Here is a 6,365-nt window from a genome sequence, read left to right as displayed (position 1 = left end):
GCTTTTTTTTTTTCATCAACATGTGAAACATACCTTATCTGACCGGAATGAAGGAATTGATCCAGATAATCACTTCTATTATAACAAGTCTGAGAAATGCCACAACTACACTGAAGAACAATTCAACGCCAGCATTGACATGGATGGGAAACTATCTTTAATTCACTTTAATAACAGGAGTCTATACACCAACTTCAGTCACATCAAGAAATACCTAAATCACTTCAAAAGACACTTCAGTATAATTTTGGTGTCGGAAACATGGATTAAAGAAGACAAAGGGACATATTTTTTTCTAGATGGATATAATCTTGTATGTGTTAACAGGAAAATAAAGGTGGAGGAGGAGTGGCCCTATTCATCTACCTAAGACCATCAAGTATGAGACTTTACAAAGCATGTCAAAAGATCTTTTATGAAAGAGAAAATAAGCCGAATCTCAGAGTAAATATGAATTTAAGACGAAAGAGGACTACTTTAAAATCCTTTTCCATGTCGGTCACAAGATGTCAAACATTCAGCAACACTTAATGTCTTCAAGAAAAAGTTTAAAAATTCAACCATTAATGATAAGCTTCTGCTTCTCCCGCTTTCCCTTTCAGAACATGCATGTTATATGTGAACTACTATGAAGTGTGATGTTGATGATTTAAACTGCATGCTGAAATAAACAATATTTATTCATTAATTCTCATAGAGTGGTGGGGAAATAATCCAGATATCAGGGGCAGTTTTCTAAACATTAATGGTTACTCAACTTAATCTAATCACGATCATTCATTTGCCGATTTACAACAGCTGGAACACGTGTGAAGTTTAAATCCCGGGGGCCAAATCTTTAATGTGGGACATCATGTTGTTGGCAAAAAGTCAAAGTTGATAAAAGTTTCTGCCGAAATAGCTTTTTTATTTCATAGAAAATATGTTTTTAGGATCGGAAGGGAGAGGAGAAAGACCTGTTTATGTTATATCTGCCCCTTAATATATATTATGCTCATATCACTTAAGATATGAGCTCATATCACTTAAGATATGTCTCAAGCATCACGGATCTATGATTAGTGTTGTTGTTCGAAAGAACGAATCTTTTGAGTGAACGTACTGAACCGAATCACTTCATGAAGTGATTCGTTCCTTTCTAAGTTCAGTTGAAGTCACTCAGCCGCGATCGTGCCGGTGGGAGGATTCTATGATGATGATTATCATGATATGATGATGATGATTCTATGATTCTATGACTCGCTGAATCCTCGGCGTCAGCGAACGACGCAGCTACTCGTGGGTGCGGGGGGAGGGACTGAGGAGGGAGAGAGGGACTTCGCTACAGAACATTTCGTTTTAAAGGATTTATTATTTTAATATTTGTTTTTACTTAAACGAGGCCTTTTTAATTTATTGTTGATTGCATTTAAGTTTATATTACATTTTATTATAATTATTATTATTGTTTTATTTTGAACGAGGTGTCTCATCCGGGGATTCTCAAAAGAGTCGTTCAGTGAAAAGGATTCTCTTCCGGTGATTCGCGCGTCAGGGATTCGGTCAGTGAACGAGGATTCAAGTTCGGCTGTGATCACACCTCAAGATCTTCTCTATTTGCTAATTCCTCGCGAATGTCACTCGTCCTTGTCCGTGAACGCACCGGGCGTCTTTTTTTTTTTTTCTTTTTTTTTGCATTGTCCCTGAAGTGCAGTGAACGTGAACCTCGGGTCTGAATCATTGAAACTAGTAACGGATTGTTTGGCTGCGTTCAGGAAGTAGAAGAAATTGCAGTCAGGGCTCCATAAGCACAGAGTTATTGATTTGATGAATGAACGAACTGAACGAATCTTTTGAACGAATCATTTTAATGAACTGATTCTAGTGATTCAGTACAGTCAAAAGAACTGCCGTGCCCATCACTAGTCAGGATGAGACGCGCAGTCGCGATCGCGCGGAAGAACTCTGACGTCATCGGACGTCATCGATGTTTGATCGACATTCCTCTCGCTGAAGAGCGTGACGACACGTCAGCGCTGCCGTCTGCCCAGACCTCAACGAAAGGTGGTAAGATTTTTTCATTTCCTCTCTTTAATTCGGCTTTTTCAACCGAGTTGAACATGAGTGACAGCTGGTACTCACGTGACCGCTGTTCGCTTCAAAAGATCCCGCTCTGCGCGCCTGTCAGTGACGTCATCGGTGCTGAATGTAGGACTTCTGAATGTTCGCTCCATTACTAATAAATTCTTTATTCCTAATGATATTTTCACAAGAGTTAATTTGGATGTATTATGTCTTTCTGAGACTTGGCAGAGAGAGGAAGAGTTTATTCATCTGAACGAACTCTGTCCAGTAGGGAGCGCTGTCCTGGGAAAGCCTCGCCTCTCTGGTATTGGGGGAGGTTTTGCTACAGTCTATAAGGAGAGTTGTTCTTGCAAAGTGATTCAGACACAGGAATTCACTTATTTTGAGTCTCAGATGATCTTGGTTGGTTCTACAAGACCTTTCTATTGTGTGTCAATCTACCACCCGCCTGGTCCTGCGGCGATGTTCTTGAAAGACTTTAGTGACTTCTTATCTTCCATTATTCAAATGGAATCTATTCTTATTCTTGGAGACTTTAATCTTCATGTTGATGATGTCACATCTTGCTCTGCTAAATAACTTTTAACTTGAATCCTTTAATTTTGAGCAACATGTTTCTGAACCCACTCATCAAAAAGGCCACATTTTAGACTTGGTTTTTACTCTTGGCCTGGACATTTCTAATATATCTGTACATGATGTCCATCTGAAAGATCATTCTCTTGTCTTGTTTAATCTGGACTTCATCCCTGAACCTAAGCCTTTGAAAGTTAGGTCTCAGAGGCGTGTCATCTCAGCTGATACTGCAGACAGTTTTTCTGCTCTGTTTGACTCTCTTTCCTTTGATGACTGCCCAGACGTGGACAGTTTCATTCACTGTTTCACTACTCATTGTGTTGAAATACTGGATCAAGTGGCACCTGTTAAATCTAACTTGAAAATTCAGAAAAAAACGTGCCCTTGGACAAATGAAGATCTCCTGAGTCTTAAGAGACTTTGTCGAAAGACTGAGCGTCTCTGGAAGTCCACTAAACTTGAGGTGCACAGACTTCACCTCAGGGATCTGATGTCTTCTTACAATGAGATTGTAGAAACTGCTAGATCTGATTACATCAGAAAACTGGTAGCAGCAAATAAAAAAATTAAAAAAAGTTTTGTTTGACACGATTAATTCTCTCGTGTCTCCTGCTCCTCAAATCACGCCTGTCTTCTGTGAAGCTGACAGCAATTCATTGTTGAGATTTTTCATTGACAAATTAAATTGATCAAAGAGAAAATCTCTCCCCCTTTGTTTGGAACCCCTACTGTCTCTGAGCCTCTCTCCTCCTCTTTGTCTTCCTTCACTGCTGTATCTTTGGGTGATATTTCGGCACTAGTGAACAAGATGAAACCATCCTCTTGCTCAGATGACGTCCTTCCTTGTAGGCTTTTTATCAAAGTATTTGATGTAATTGGCCCCTGGGTTACCAATATGGTGAACCTCTCCCTTTTCACAGTTTTTCCCAATGCATTTAAACATGCCATTGTGGAGCCTCTGCTCAAAAAAACAGGCTTAGATCCAAGTGACCTCAGTCATTTCGGGCCTATTTCTAAGCTCCCTTTGTCCAAGATCTTGGAGAAGGTGGTGTCTGAACAACTCTCTTTGTTCCTGGATCAGAGCGACATCCATGAGAAGTTTCAGTCTGGCTTCCGTAAACATCACTCTACGGAGACAGCTTTACTGAAAGTGTCCAGTCACATCATGATGTCGGCTGACTCGGGTAAATTCACTGTTCTGGTTCTCTTGGATCTGTCCTCAGCCTTTGACACAGTTGATCACCAGATCCTGCTGAGAAGACTGAGGGATGAAGTGGGACTGTCTGGGTCTGTGTTACAATGTATCTGCCAATCAAATGAGGTCTGAATCGGCAGATCTGTCGTGTGGAGTCCCTCAAGGTTCTGTTCTGGGTCCTTTTTGTTTTTGCTGTACTTGATTCCCATCGGTAAAATCATTCAGAGATTTCCTGATGTTTCTTATCACATTTATGCTGATGACATCCAGCTCTACTGCTCTTTTGATCCAACTCAGCCCCAGAGGCTGAACAGCTTAGTCAATTGTCTGCTAGAAATCAAACAATGGCTGAGTGAAAACACTTTGCAGCTAAATGTGGACAAAACTGAAACTTTGGTGATTGCTCCTAATGATAAGGTTCCAGGGTTGAGTCAGTACTTGGGTGACTTAAGTCAGTCTGTCAAACTGAGCCTGAGAAACCTGGGTGTTGTATTTGATAAAGACATGTCTCTTGTTCAACACTGCAAGAAACTGACCAGAAACTGTTTCCTTCAACTGAGAAAAATCTCTAAACTTAGGAAAATGGTGTCACAACATGATCTGGAGCTTGTAATCCATGCGTTTGTGTCTTCTCGCCTGGACTATTGTAACAGTTTATTTTCATGTCTTAACAAGAAGGAGCTGTCTCGCCTGCAGTTGATTCAGAACTCTGCAGCGAGAATTCTGAGGCTCTCCACTAGAAGAACTCACATTTCTCCGATCCTTAAAACTCTTCACTCGCTTCCAGTTTCTTTCAGAATCAACTTTAAAATTCTGGTTCTTACTTTCAGGGCTATTCATGGTCAGGCTCCTCCTTACATCAGTGATCTGATCCAGCCTTGCACCCCAGCTCGGGCTCTGAGGTCTGTGGATCAGAATCTACTTATGGTTCCACGCACACGGTTCAGGACCAGAGGAGAGAAATCCTTCCAGGCTGTTGCTCCTAAGCTTTGGAACGATCTTCCTCTCTCTTTGCGCTTGATGGAGTCCTTTAAGAAACATCTTAAGACGTTTTTATTTGTTGATTTTCTGGAACTCCTGTTGTATTATCAGTTTTATCTTGCCCTTTAAAGTATATACTTTATTGAATATTGTTTTGATTGTTTATGCACTTTGTGACCCTGGTCTGGAAAAGCGCTATACAAATAAAAATTACTTACTTACTTACTTAATGTTACAGATTGCTGTCTTAACCATGTCCTTTGGTCATTTACTTGGAAGATTATATGAACATTTCATGTTAGCTCATTTTTTAATGCCCACGACTTTTTAAATATTTACGTCATTTGTATCAATTCGACACCCCTGAGCTACAAGGTCTGTTATGCAAGGTTAGCTTGTGGAGTTCGAGGAAATGCCTTGACAAGACTGTATCATCCAGGATGCCACCCATCTTCATGGTCATGGGAGCAGCAGAAGACAAAGTTTCTCCATTTGGGTCTCCTCTAATTAAAGACATTTCGTAAACAAAACTATTATAATCTAAATAATACTAATACTGCTCAAGTGCCACACCTTTTATCAATATTACTTTAAAGACAGCTTATATGAATACACAATCTTCTGCGGCTGTAAAAGTCCATCTGCAGATCGATCTGTAGATAAAGAGCCATGAGTAAAGATGCTGCACTCTGTTAAACAAGCAAACAATAACCCCATCACCCTCATGAGGTATTGTTCCAGTATTTACTGAGGTCAAAAAAGATCAAAGAAAGTGGTTATAAAAATTTCACATCATGTATTTTTTTTTAAACCTTCTTTTGCTAGAAAATATGCACCAAATTAAACATCACATTTATGCCTATGAAAAGACCAGTGTGTGTGTCAGGGAGAGTGAGAGTCCAGTCTAATCTCCACCTGCTACACGCTGTTCAGGCATTCAGGGTCAGAAAACAAGTAAAGCTGCAGGTACTTAGCGTGAGCTGAGAAGGTGGATTCCTCACAGCACGGGACTCTTGTTGCTTCGGTCCTCTTCAAAGCGGCCACAACAGTGAGAACATGGTCAGAGTCTTACTGGAAATGACATAAAGAACATGTAGCTGTCACTCAAGATGCTGAATTTAGAGCTGCAATTATGGGTGAGTGTCATCATCAAGACCCTGTGAATGTAGACCAACAAAGTACACCCTGAAACACCCTGAAATAAGAAATGCTTTGTGCACGATTCCTATTTTAGCTTGTAGGTGTTTAGTGGTTGAAGTCTAGGTTTCAAGCAAGAAAGCATGAAGAACTATCGTCTATTGAGTGCCACATTCATTCTACCAGCTTAACCCTTGCTGCAGTTTGTTATTAGAAATATAAAGGACTTTTAAATATTTCATTTGCTTTCCTGACATACTAGCCTGCTGTCTTTGTAATCTTCATTGCAGTTTAAAGCTAAGCTTGTGCCCAGGCTGTTGGCCTGCCTGTGGACGATATAGCTGAAATGAGCCTTAAGGGACAAACAAATATTAAGATTTCTGCAGTTGTTCACAGTATAAACATAGACCTA

This window comes from Callionymus lyra, chromosome 3 (assembly GCF_982586985.1).
Source record: "Callionymus lyra chromosome 3, fCalLyr1.hap1.1, whole genome shotgun sequence".
In the NCBI taxonomy this organism is placed as follows: Eukaryota; Metazoa; Chordata; class Actinopteri; order Syngnathiformes; family Callionymidae; genus Callionymus; species Callionymus lyra.
This window is presented reverse-complemented; position numbering follows the sequence as displayed.